This window comes from Aulonocara sp. 'chitande type north' Nkhata Bay, linkage group LG20, assembly GCF_057382095.1.
Source record: "Aulonocara sp. 'chitande type north' Nkhata Bay isolate Kocher_YH1m ecotype deep benthic linkage group LG20, A_spYH_male_GT1.1, whole genome shotgun sequence".
Taxonomy (NCBI): Eukaryota; Metazoa; Chordata; class Actinopteri; order Cichliformes; family Cichlidae; genus Aulonocara; species Aulonocara sp. 'chitande type north' Nkhata Bay.
Genome location: NC_141363.1, coordinates 2,721,088 through 2,734,861, shown reverse-complemented (window position 1 = coordinate 2,734,861; position 13,774 = coordinate 2,721,088). Strand labels below are relative to the sequence as shown.

The following is a 13,774-nucleotide window of genomic DNA, read 5'->3' as shown; positions in this document are numbered from 1 at the left end:
GTCACCCTTACAACGGCTCCAAAAGGCTTCAAGCCAGCTCCAGCAATCATAAGCACTTTACGTTAATGCAAGCTACCTAACCAGAGCTACTGACTCCACTTTCAAACAGAACTCGGAAATTAAAGTACATTCCGAGTCACCTGTTGCCCTGGATCCCCATTTCGTCTCTTGCAGTTAAAGGCAACCTGGCTATAACTACCTGCTCAGCTCCCCAGTTAGTAAAGACGTTTTGATGCTACCTTACAAAAGCTTACATACCTTACATAACCAATAAAACCATGGCTATGATCCTGTTTTTATCTCTGTTCTACAGCTGGGTTCTTAGCTTGCTCCAGATAAGCAAATGTAATATATACAACAAATGTGACTCAATGTAAAGCTTAAAAAATTTAATGTATTTAAATTTACAACATATACAAAAGTGCTAACAAAGCACTTTTGAAGGGGACTAAATTTCTAGAGTTTTGATGTTCTTGAACCTCTAAACACACACAGTTCAATTCATTTGTAGGTCATTTTCACCTCTTGTAAACAGTCATTTGGTATTGTGGTGGAAATCCAAAGTCAAACTGTGAGAGTAATAGGTGTTTTCTCTTTCATTTAGTAACTTCTGCAAAGACAGCAACACTGTAATGCAAATGTATCACTTCTGAGGAGGAAGTGCTTTTTTTGTCTTGTGCAAAAAGAATGTGTTAACAGAGTACGAGCAAATTTCATATATGATAAAGCTACACTTTTTATACTGTATGTACAATCTCTGTTTGTACTTTGTCTATTTAGAGTATACTGTGCACTAAGAAAGAGCTTTAACAGCTGCACAGAGCAAGACTGGTTAATGTGCATCAGCTTATATTTTTATACTGCAATATACAAAAACATAGAAAATAAAAACAAGGACATTTGATCAGAACAGATTATGCAAGCAAGTAAGCAATTAATTAAGTAATGAAATGTTAATTATTGATGCAACAAAATTAACCTCTTAAGCACACACGCCTAACCCTAAATGCGATCTCCTCCCTTTTGTCCCTGTATCTGGGGGCGCTGGTGCTTAAGAGGTTAAGCTCTAAACTAACAAGAGATGAATTCTTATAATTGTAAATACAGCAAGTGTTTCACAGCAAAGTAGGTTATTTCATTTGAGGTCCTAAAGAATAACAGAAAGGAAAATACTGTAAATGGTTACATTTTTTCAAAGCAGGAATGCATAATTGACTTTTTTTTTTTAATTCAGAGAATCTAAAACTATGGAAGTTATTGAATTTGGGTATAAATAAATTTCCATGTTTTGTCCATTTTTATAGTGAGTGATGGGGGAAGTCGACTTTTGCAGATCGTTCAAGCCTGGAATGGTTTGATCACTGTTGTTGTTGGATGGATTTGAAAGGTTTTTCCTAACAAATAAAGGACTCTTTTGGGGGTTTTTTTGTTTTAGTTTTTTTGCCTGCCCTGTTTGGCTCTTCTGCCATCAGAATTATTGTCTAAAGGTGAAGAAAGATGCCCAACGGATTTACTTTACCAAATGGTCCATCCCAGCCTTACCGTAATGGTCTATTTGATTCACCTTTTATTGTTTATTTTCACTTGCTAAATACAGGACAGACTTGACTGAGGAAAAGAAAGGGGAGGAAGACAGAGGGAAAGAAAAACAGCAGAGAAGAGGGACGGGGATAAAGGGCAAAAAAAACAAAAACCAACTGTCAATGGAAAATTGTACTTAGTAGTCAGTATAATATTTTAATGATATAAGTTTGCATATGGTAGAATACTGCATGTAATCATTTGTGTTTAGAAGTATATAGTTGGTGGCATATTGAAAGAATGTCTCATCCTAGGAGGTCTGTAACATTCTTTCAAGGTGCTCTAGCGTCCACCCCCACATCCTGGGAGCATGGGAAGAGGTCGTACCTTGTCTTATTGTTTTACGGTAGGATTAACGTAGCTATATCAGTTTTAGTCTAAGTGCTTTTTGGTTTGATGAACTGCTGGACTTCGAGACCAGCAGGTTTAGGGAAGTCTTTATGGGGTCACACTCTGACCCCACACACACACACACACACACACACACACACACACACACACACACACACACACACACACACACACAAGCACCCACTGAAGTATAAATAAAGACCGGGGCAGTCCTCAGCGCGAGCCTCAGTGCTGGAGGCTGCTCTTGCTAGCAAGAAGTTCTGTGTGTTTCTCTTCTCTGACTCTTTACTGAAGAAGTGTTTTAGAGTATATTTCTTGACACCAACAAAATAAGCAGACAAAAAATACATATATCAATCAGCTGGATCACCTGTTGAGAAAGAAAAAAGAAAACGAGCAGAAGAAAAAGAGAGCAACATAATAAACAACATCACAATGATATATGGGAATATAACAGTAAATGCTAAATATTAAACATTATTGTGCAGCACGTAAGATCGACAGCGCACAGTGTGCTTTGAGGTAGGAGCCAAAAAGGGTGTAGTTTGTGTGTGTGAGCACCCGTGTGTACACCTGTGAGCATGGACGCGCTTGTTTTTAAAAGGTTCCTTCATGTAATGATCTGCTAGAGGGTGTGGGGGGGGGCCACAGCCCTGTCCACCAGGGCATGAACAGGTATGGAGGAGATCAAGACTCCAGACATCCAGAGGCCCTCAGAGCACAAGAGACCAAGGAAGACCAACAGAGGGGCAGCCACGCCACTGTCCCAGAAAGAGCTGGCGAGAGTCCCAGATGAGGGCTCACTCAGCAGCCGCGGAGCAGAAGCCAGGGGGGGTTGCAGTGACGCGCCCGTGAGCTCCGCCGGCAGCCAGCTGTGCCTGAGTGACCGAGGCTCCAGGCTCCAGGCCCCAGGCCCCGATAAGCAGCCACCAAGGAGTGAGCCGGTGTGTACCTGGATGCCCATTCCCGGACACAAAGAACTACCAACGCACCGATGTCTGAGGGAGTCCGCCACTGGCAGGGGAAGTGGTGGTGGGGGGAGATAGGCCTCCATACCTTGGAGGGCCTGAGATGTCCCCAGAGAGGTGGCGTCTGATACCCAACCTGACATATAGACACAGACATACAGGCAGACACAGACACAAACATCCATTCCCACCCTCATGCTCTCATATGCAATTACTCAACACTCACCCAACGTGGAGACAGACATACAGGGAGTGTAGAATTAAGATAAGATAAGATAAGATAACCTTTATTAGTCCCACACGTGGGAAATTTGTTTTGCAATTGTTTTGCAATTATTAGGCAAGTTGTATTTTTGAGGAATAATTTTATTATTGAACAACAACCATGTTCTCAATGAACCCAAAAAACTCATTAATATCAAAGCTGAATGTTTGTGGAAGTAGTTTTTAGTTTGTTTTTAGTTTTAGCTATTTTAGGGGGATATCTGTGTGTGCAGGTGACTATTACTGTGCAGAATTATTAGGCAACTTAACAAAAAACAAATATATACCCATTTCAATTATTTGGTTTTACCAGTGAAACCAATATAACATCTCCACATTCACAAATATACATTTCTGACATTCAAAAACAAAACAAAAACAAATCAGCGACCAATATAGCCACCTTTCTTTGCAAGGACACTCAAAAGCCTGCCATCCATGGATTCTGTCAGTGTTTTGATCTGTTCACCATCAACATTGCGTGCAGCAGCAACCACAGCCTCCCAGACACTGTTCAGAGAGGTGTACTGTTTTCCCTCCTTGTAAATCTCACATTTGATGATGGACCACAGGTTCTCAATGGGGTTCAGATCAGGTGAACAAGGTGGCCATGTCATTAGTTTTTCTTCTTTTATACCCTTTCTTGCCAGCCACGCTGTGGAGTACTTGGACGCGTGTGATGGAGCATTGTCCTGCATGAAAATCATGTTTTTCTTGAAGGATGCAGACTTCTTCCTGTACCACTGCTTGAAGAAGGTGTCTTCCAGAAACTGGCAGTAGGACTGGGAGTTGAGCTTGACTCCATCCTCAACCCGAAAAGGCCCCACAAGCTCATCTTTGATGATACCAGCCCAAACCAGTACTCCACCTCCACCTTGCTGGCGTCTGAGTCGGACTGGAGCTCTCTGCCCTTTACCAATCCAGCCACGGGCCCATCCATCTGGCCCATCAAGACTCACTCTCATTTCATCAGTCCATAAAACCTTAGAAAAACCAGTCTTGAGATATTTCTTGGCCCAGTCTTGACGTTTCAGCTTGTGTGTCTTGTTCAGTGGTGCTCGTCTTTCAGCCTTTCTTACCTTGGCCATATCTCTGAGTATTGCACACCTTGTGCTTTTGGGCACTCCAGTGATGTTGCAGCTCTGAAATATGGCCAAACTGGTGGCAAGTGGCATCTTGGCAGCTGCACGCTTGACTTTTCTCAGTTCATGGGCAGTTATTTTGCGCCTTGGTTTTTCCACATGCTTCTTGCGACCCTGTTGACTATTTTGAATGAAACGCTCGATTGTTTGATGATCACGCTTCAGAAGCTTTGCAATTTTGAGACTGCTGCATCCCTCTGCAAGATATCTCACTATTTTTGACTTTTCTGAGCCTGTCAAGTCCTTCTTTTGACCCATTTTGCCAAAGGAAAGGACGTTGCCTAATAATTATGCACACCTGATATAGGGTGTTGATGTCATTAGACCACACCCCTTCTCATTACAGAGATGCACATCACCTAATATGCTTAATTGGTAGTAGGCTTTCGAGCCTATACAGCTTGGAGTAAGACAACATGCATGAAGAGGATGATGTGGACAAAATACTCATTTGCCTAATAATTTTGCACTCCCTGTAGAGAGACACTGTACATACAATCACACTCCCCAAGCGTACTCTAAACCCCGGGTCTAGGTACCCTTGCCCCTGGAAGGGGAAACTGCACCCAGACCCAGGTGGTGTTACCCTTTTTCCTGGGGTGGGGAGAAGCAGACCGCCCCGACGGGGGCTGTGTGAAGACTCCAAACCTCCCTCCGCCCGCTCATATGTAGTGTTGATGCATGTGTGTTCTAAGGTGCATTTAAAACCCAGGAGGGCATGGAGCTACCTGCCAGAGAGCAGCAGGTAAGCGCATAGCCCCTCCTGATAGCCCTCAATGTCTACATGTATTTAAAATTGAGAGGTGGGCAACGACACCAGGGGTGAGGTTGTACACCCTGATGGTCTTTTGGATTTCGTGTAGCGTGCCAACCCCCACGATCCTATATGTATGTGTTATGAGAGTCTTAAATGGAAAGTTTTTGAACATGGACGTTATTTGGAGTTGTGGTTGCTCGTTTTCCTTTTGTTTGCTTTGTTCATTTGTCTTTTTTAATTCTATTTTTTTTATACTTTTTCAACATGTTCAAAATAAAGATTCAATCAAAATCAAAATCAAAGTTTGAGTTATGTTTGAACAGCAGGTGTGTCAACATTATTCCCCTATTCAGCTGCTCAGCGACTCAGTTTGACAGTTGCCAATACACCTTACCCACAATTGTCCATGATCTTATCTGTGTTTGTTGACATAATTCAGTGTTATCACAACAGCATCATCACCATCTGCTCTCTTCAGGTCCTCTTCAGGATTTCATACAAATGTATCTGCTTCATCTATGACTAGAACAAATTCAAAAGCTTCAGGACAGGTGTACTGGGACTCTATTTGGGAAAATTCATCAAGAACTGTGCCGGTCAGATAATTACTTCAGAGGAAATCATTGATTTTCATCACGGTTTATCATTACTAGACTTTTGGTTCATGGCTCTGTGATTTCTAGTCCTTAGGTTTTGTCTCTTTGTTCCCTCTGGTTCCAAGTCCAGGTGTGTTTCCTGGTTTATGTCAGTGTATCCTGCCTAATTAGTCCCAGCTGTGTTTCCTTCCTGTCTCCTGTTCCCTGATAACTCCGCTGCGTATTTTAGTCCTTTGTCATTCTCTGCCTGCTGTCGCGTCATTAACCTAACCTGCATTCTCCTTGTGCTGTGTCTTCTCTCTTCATGTCCTCCGCATCTCCTAGTTTGAGTTTCCGAGTTTCTGGGTTCCAGTTCCAGTTTAGTTTCTAGTTCTGGGTTTTGGTTTGTTGGTTTGTTTGTTTTTGTAAGTCTTAATTTCTAACAAGAGTTTGTCCGGCAATAAAGCTATGCCCTAAGTTCCACCCTCTGTTTCTGAGTCCTGCATATGAGTCCTCCCTCCTGCCTGCCACACAGCACTAGCCAAATAGGCAGCTGGAAAGCTATGTGGTAAAAACGTGCATACATTTCTGTCATTTTGGAATGCTGTGAGCATTTGATCAGAACAGATCACACATACCTTTTTATAGAACAAGTCAACTCTGATAGACAATGCTCCAAATGCATACCAGCAGGAGCAATTCATAAATGTTTATTTTTAACTTGACCTAAACTATAAAGATATTAAATTGGTGCTTGGCAGTAGACATGTTTTTATATAAATGAGAGACATCTGAAGAGAATTCTTAGTACAAGGGTAACACTTGTTGCAAGACGTACTCTGCCCTGTCATTCTTGGTTGAATTCATTAACAACCAGCGAAAGTGTTCTGGACAGCTCCACTGGTACTGAAGAATGTATGCGAAAAACAGGAAACATGGACTAAGCATTAGCAAACAGGATGTGCGCTTGGTGTTGAAAGAGCTGGATCCCCTTGTTTGAGGCAAGCAAGAAGTTTCACACGAAGGAACTATTTTTCAAAAGGGCCGATCCTCACCTGGCACCTGGAATCATATGATAAACTGAAGCCATATGACATCTGTATCAACGGAAGTGTTGATGGTTTCTCAAGGAAAATAATAATAACATTTTATTAGTAACTATATATTTTTAAATCTAGTGTTAAATCCTACCTTATGTTCTTGATTATTCAGGAAATGTTTAAATCTGATAATGTTTACTTGTTAATTTATCATTTATTAAGGCAGTATAAAAAAATATATAGATCATTTGTATATCACATTATGGGAAAATGCACAGACTTTTTCAAGAGGATAGCTTGTGATGGTAATTTGGTTTTTAACACACACAAAACACACAACTTTTAGACTTTTGTAAACTAGTTCTCATCAACATTAACTTTCAATTACTTTTTCTCAACCAAAAATTGAGATTTGCAAAAGAAAAATTAACCAGGTTTTTACCCCCTAATCAAATGTACATTATGTTGATGTTGGGAGATATTGATTATGAAGTGGTTAGACAGGGGAGGAGCCACACACAGGTAATATCACCTCAACCTCCTAAAAGCATGGAAAGAGTTCACAGGTTACCTGAGCATAAAAGAGAAATTGTTCAGAAGGAATCCGCTAAGCTGATAAAAATGGGAGCAATAGAAGAGTCGCACTATGCATGGTGTATCCCCATAGATCTTGCAGTGAAGAAAGATGGGTCTATACGGTTCTGTGTTGACTACCACAAGTTGAATGAGGTGTAAAAGTTTGAAGTGTACCCCATGCCCCGGCTTGACAAGCTCCTGGACCGGTTAGGCACTGCTTGATTTTCCATAATGCTGGATTTGACCAAGGGCTACCGTTTGTAGAGTCTAAGGGGAAAAAACAGCCTTTCCCACTCCGTACGGTTTGCACCAGTTCACACTTCCGTTCAGCTCGTTTGGAGCCCCAGCCACCTTCCAACGCCTCATGGATTGGGTCCTGTGCCCGCATGCAGTTTATGCCACCACCTACTTGGATGATGCTATCATCCACTGTAACACCTGAGTGGAGCGTGTGCAGCTAATGCTTGGAGTCCCTAAGGCAGGGGGACTGCCTTAGGGACAAGGGAGCCTCGGGGAGTTCAAGGAGAAAAAGCCTACTCTGTAATTAGGAGGTAGCGAACAAGAAGAAATTGTTCAAGTGGCCACTCATTCAATGATGAGGATGTACACATTATGGACAGGTAGGAACTCTGGTTTGAGCAGGGAGTCAAGGAGGGCATTTACGTGAAAAGGAAAAGACCATCTCTAAATCCAGGAGGGGGCCTCCTGGATCACTGGTCTTTGATTAGTGGTTGTTGATCAATGGACATGAGAATTTGCATATTAATGATCAAAAAACTGATTCCACAGCCCATTGTTCATTCACTGGGATAGTTTCAGTCATTGGGGAAAGGTACTGTTTATAAGGTTGGGGAAACCTGCAGTCAGCTGACACTGAAGAAGTCACGTGGATGAGTGACGAAATGTTTCTCCCATTGAAAACGCTATGTTGGGGACGTTGACAGAATTGGGGCCAGTATATGAAACCACCTGCCTTAGACTGATCAATATACTAGATGAATTATCTGAAACTGTTAATACTGTCTGACCATTTTTATTGGTGCACCATGAGTACCAAAATTTTGTGGGCTTAACACTAATTATGAAGACTAGAAAAGCCAGATTAGTGCAATGCTCTGTGCTCAAAAATGGTCTATAGAACAGCAGTGTCATTTTGTGCTGAGTGCGTTAGGAGGAGAACCACTGTGCAAATTCTTATTTTGGAGCAAGTGGAACAGGATACACCAGATAAGATCTTTCTTTAACTTAAAGAACTGTATGGGGATACAACAGCTGTGGGTTCCCTGTGTGCCATGTTTTACGATTGCAGACAAAGACCAAAAGAGCTTATTAAAAAGTTTACTTTATGTTTAAGAGAGCTAGGTCATCGCTTGCAGATAAAAGAGCCACAAGACCCTCGGCGTGCAGACCTGCACATGATCAGTTTGTCTAGGGCCTCAGAGAGAATGAGATCCAATGAGATCTACGGCATCTGTTAAGGCATGATCCTAATCTTTCATTCGAACAGGTGCATAAGATCTCAAAAATACTCTTCAGGAGGAGCTGAGGGAATTTGCTCGACCAGCACCAATTCCACAGATATGCCAAGCTCCCGGAAGGGAGCGAGAAAGGCAGGACTTTAGTCCCTGTTGGTTTCAGGAGATGTGCTGAAGTTTCAGAGCCACTCCAAGAGACAAAGCAAATTTCATTGCCAGTAGAACATCCAGGGCATGAGTGAGATCAACAAGGGCAAGTAAGTGTGGAATCAGTGGACACGTGGCAAGGGAGTGTTGGGGAGCTCCATCCAAGATGGCTTTAAATGATTAATTCCAGTCACTATGGACCAGGTGACTGGGAAGGATGACAATGGTCCAGTCCAGATAAACCACTCTCAATTTTTAGGGGCATTTTTAGAGGTATTTGTTGATGGTAAGGAAGTGATATTTTTGTTAGATACTGGTTTTAATGTAACAATAATGCCTGAAGCCTGTTTTAAGAGGTTGTTTGGAGATCATGAACCAGGAAATGAAAGAGATCTCAACTGGTTAAAGTGGAAAACAGCAAATGGATTAGCAATTCCTTATGTGGGCTATGTTTTAGCCGAAGTACAGATGGGAGATATTACTCTGAAGGATATGGGAATTGTGATGACAATAATAATCCAAATGCACTGCCTATTTTAGGAACGAATGTCATTGTTCCATGCTGGGATATGCTTTTCTCAAAGCCTCAGATACAGATGCTGTTGGATCCAATGTAAACACTCAACAAGTATGGGCAGCAGCTTTTCAGGACTGTCAGAGAATTCTGCCTGCAATAGGACTCTTCGACCAGCTTATCGCCACCCAGTGGTAATCCCTGGACAGAGTGAGCAGGTGATTTGGGTCAGGGCCCCACAAACACTAGGGAAAGAGCAATGTATTTTGGTGGAACCACTTGAGGGGCTTAGTACAGTTGCTGTTGCTCGATCTCTAGGAACTGTCTGTAGAGACAGAGTCCCCATCGAAGTAAGGAATCGCAACCATTTTTTTTATATTATTGTACGAGGTTATGAGGCCTTTGCTATATTCTCTACTGAAAACGTTGACATTCAGGAACCTTTTGAAATTACTTTTGAGCAAAACAGGCCAGGTATTGCTGAAGTTGGTGTCCACCAACTACTAACTGGGCTAGTAATGCACCTGATATTGAAGTTATGACACAAGGGAATTCAAACCTATCTACAGAGGAGCAAGACAAGCTAAGATGCTTGCTTGAATCGAAGAGATCTTGACGGTGCTGACTAAATCAAAATACTATTCTATCTTTGATTTAGCTAGTGGATTTAATATCATGCAATCCCGACACCAGTCAAAATCAAGTAGAATATGCACAGAGCATAGAACAAGACATCTTAGCATCATGCTCATCACTGTCGTCTCTATTCAGCTCAAGCAGCTGCACTGGTAGCATTCACACAAGCATGTGAAATTGCTAAGGTCCAAATAATCACTTTATCTGATTCCAGATATGCGGTGATAAATTATTTTGTCACATTACGGAAACAATAGTTTTTAACTAATTCAGAGAAATCCACTGCACATCATAAACTTGTAGCTCCATTGTTGGAGGCCTCGTTACTCCCAAAGACCTTTCTGTAAATGTGAAGCTCACACTAACTCAGAAGACTCTGTTTCTACAGACAGCTATACACTGGATGCTTCAGCCAACACAGCAGCTAATCAGAATGTGAAACCAGACCACAGCATGACATCAAAACCACACGCTCTCCAAACACTGACTTACAGACTACCCATAGCAAGGTTACCCAGAGGAGAAATGTGTGGAAAACAGCAGGAGTGTACATAACAGGTGAGGTCCTGTATGGCCCTAGTGACAAACCATATCTGCCCCACATTTTTTCCCCTCATTATGCTAAATTGACACATAGGAAGTGTCATGGTCCTGGGTCTTTGAATGAAAAGCCTCTTCTACCCAGTCACAGGTGAATCGCGTTACAGTATCCCCTACTCTACAAGTATATATATAATGTAAACCAACAGACAGGATTGGCATGAGGTGCATACTGAATCTACAAAACATGGAACGTCAGCCTTGTGGAAGAGGGGTGAGGATCGGTGGAGGACGAGGACGAGGACAAAACCGGGTAAGAAGAGGCCAACCACATAGACACGTCCCTGACGAAATCAGGGCAACACTTGTGGATCATGTGATAAACCATGGCCTCACAATGGCCGAGGCTGGTCGAAGGGTGCAGCCAAATGTTGGGAGAACTACTGTAAGTTCTATTATTCAGACATTTCGTCAGGAAAACAGGCAAGCATACTGTAATGTAGTTATTCAGCACAAACTAATTTGCTCTGCACTTTCATAGACATACAGGAGACTTGCATTAGGACATGACCTTATAGATCTTTACATATAGACGTAGTGTAACTGAAGCGCAGACTTGGCCCAGGTGTGGCATAGTGTGCTGTGGTACAATACAGTAATGCTGTAAAGAAAGGAGTTTTGAATGATAGTCCTGTAACAATTACTGTAAGCATGTTTGCGCTTATTTATGTTTGTGTTTTTTCATCTGCATCTCAAAAAGGACTGCCAGACAACCTAGAAGAGGTGGAAGAGGTCCACTTTTGACTCCGCAGCAAGAGGAAAGAATTTGTGCAATGGTGGCTGCAAACAACGCTTTGAGACTGAGAGAAATACAAAGAACTGTCGTAGAAGATGACACCATCTTCGGAAATATTCAGTCAATATCAATTTCCACCATAGACAGAGTCCTCAGACGGAATGAAATGTCCATGAAGCAATTGTACAAAGTACCATTTGAACGGAACAGTGATCGAGTGTAGAAGCGCCATCACCAGTATGTACAGGTAAAACATGTTTGCATATGTACCTCTGTTTACTGTAAAAGTTTAGGCCATGTACTGCACTTACATTTATGCATGTTACTGTAATCTTATTTACAGTTCAAACTGTACAATCTGTTGTGCCAAATGCACCATTACAGACTTTTTTATTCTCATCCTTTGGATAGTGTATCCTGGAATTGGAGGCCAGGGAACCCCTGCACATGTTTGTATATCTTGACGAAGCGGGATTCAATCTCGCAAAAGGCAGACGGCGTGGACGAAAGAGCCACCATTGATGTCCCAGGCCAACGAGGAGGAAATATTACAATGTGTGCAGCAATCTCAGAAAATGGCGTTCACACCCATATTCCTCGTATTGGTGCATACAATACACAACACCTGTTGGCTTTTCTGGACGCTCTTTATAGGGACCTAATCCCACAAAATGAAAGGGATGATCCTGGTGACAATCGGACAATGTATGTAGTGGTTTGGGATAATGTTAGCTTCCATCACTCTGCTGTAGTCAGGCAGTTGTTTGCAGCACACGACAGGATGCTTATGGAGTTTCTTCCTCCTTACACTCCATTCCTAAATCCAATTGAGGAGTTTTTCTCTTCCTGGAGGTGGAAGGTATATGACAGGCATCCACATACCCAAATGACCCTGCTAGCAGCTATGGATGCAGCTTGTGATGACATCACAGCAGAGTCCTGCAGAGGGTGGATTCGACACTCCAGAAGATGCTTTCCCCGATGCATCGATAGAGCTGACATTCGCTGCGATGTTGATGCAAATATGTGGGCAGACAGACGGGAGCGTCTAGATATCAATGATTGATATGCAGCAGTGTCTGTTTTTCAGGTTTTTGTTTCATGACTACTGCAGTAAGGTTTACTGTCTAAGTGAGTTTATGTTTGCTGTAAAATGTTTGATTTACTGTATTTCCCCAGTTGCACAATGCTGTGAACAGTTTCAATTAAATATTATCAAGAGTGCATATGAACTCTTGATTTTTCTTTACAATTTATGGTTTTCAACATGCCGTGCATGCTGTCCAGACTTGACATGTCATTGGGAAGCACCTACAAAGAAATCCGTCACAATGAGAACATGTTCAAACCATTTGATTTTGTGACCAAAGGTGCTGGTGTAGTGACTTGTAATTGTGACAGCCCTGACACTTTGATATAAGTACTTGCTTTTGATGGATATATTATCTGTTTTGATTAAGGGACTTGCTTTTGAAGCATTGACTACTTATTTTGAACAACTGACTTTTCTTTTTGATGAAGTGACTCACTTTTGCAAGTTATCCACCATGTTTTGCAGTTTGCACTAATTGTTTTGAGAAGAGCCTTAGTAGTGGTGCAGAGATCAATTCTGTGAGAAATGCACCAAAGCAAATGAGGGAAAAACTGTAAAAGGAAAAAAGGCACTGTTAAGGAGTTTTTACTGTTTTATTTGATTATGCTTCAAATGTTATGTTATACTTATGTTCACATATTTCACCAGACAGTTTTCTGTTGAAACAAGAAGCTGACTCTGTGACCTTTACCGCAAGAGATCAGTACAGAAATACATATCCGCAGAAGTTGACTTGTATCTTATTCTTAGAAATTGACTTGTAGCACACACACTCCGTGACACACACAGCTTACACACAGAGAGCATTAGGACCTGCATAACAGGAAATGTGATTATATTTGCATATTGACGATGTAACCTATGAAAATAAACGAATACTGCAGTTCGGTGTGATTGCTCTCTGAGTATTTCACCCGTGCAGCACGTTAACTATCTCCAGTGTCTCAGTGTTGTTTATTCACCTGACTGTTAACTGTAAATCTCTGACAGGCACAGACCTCCAAAGTGGCCTGCAGAGTTACACTCTGTGTCGCCCACAAGGGAGCAGCAATGGAACACAGACAAAACCTGTAATCGGCCTGGCTGGTGTGACCCAAAAGGTTATAATACTTTTTTAAGTTATTGTAGGTACTGACGAGGCTTTTCTAATCATGTTTGTATATGTTAAGCCTTTGACTCTCCAAACATATTTTCTTTTAGCTTCAACCCTTACTATAGTAAATTGTGAGCTTAAAAACAAGTGTGGTTTTGGCAATATATTAATTTGTAACAGTACTATAGCACCACATGAATTTTACAAAACCACTGAATGGATAATA

At 41.8% G+C, this 13,774-nt stretch overlaps 1 long non-coding RNA gene across 1 annotated transcript; it reads left to right on the top strand.

Annotated features, from left to right (window-relative positions):
- Nucleotides 1-10,743: 10,743 nt before the first annotated feature.
- Nucleotides 10,744-13,327, top strand: LOC147304819 (uncharacterized). The gene is made up of 3 exons (XR_015126654.1): nucleotides 10,744-10,879; nucleotides 11,327-11,609; nucleotides 11,774-13,327. It is a non-coding gene; the product is annotated as an uncharacterized LOC147304819 (long non-coding RNA).
- The last annotated feature ends 447 nt before the right edge of the window (nucleotides 13,328-13,774 follow it).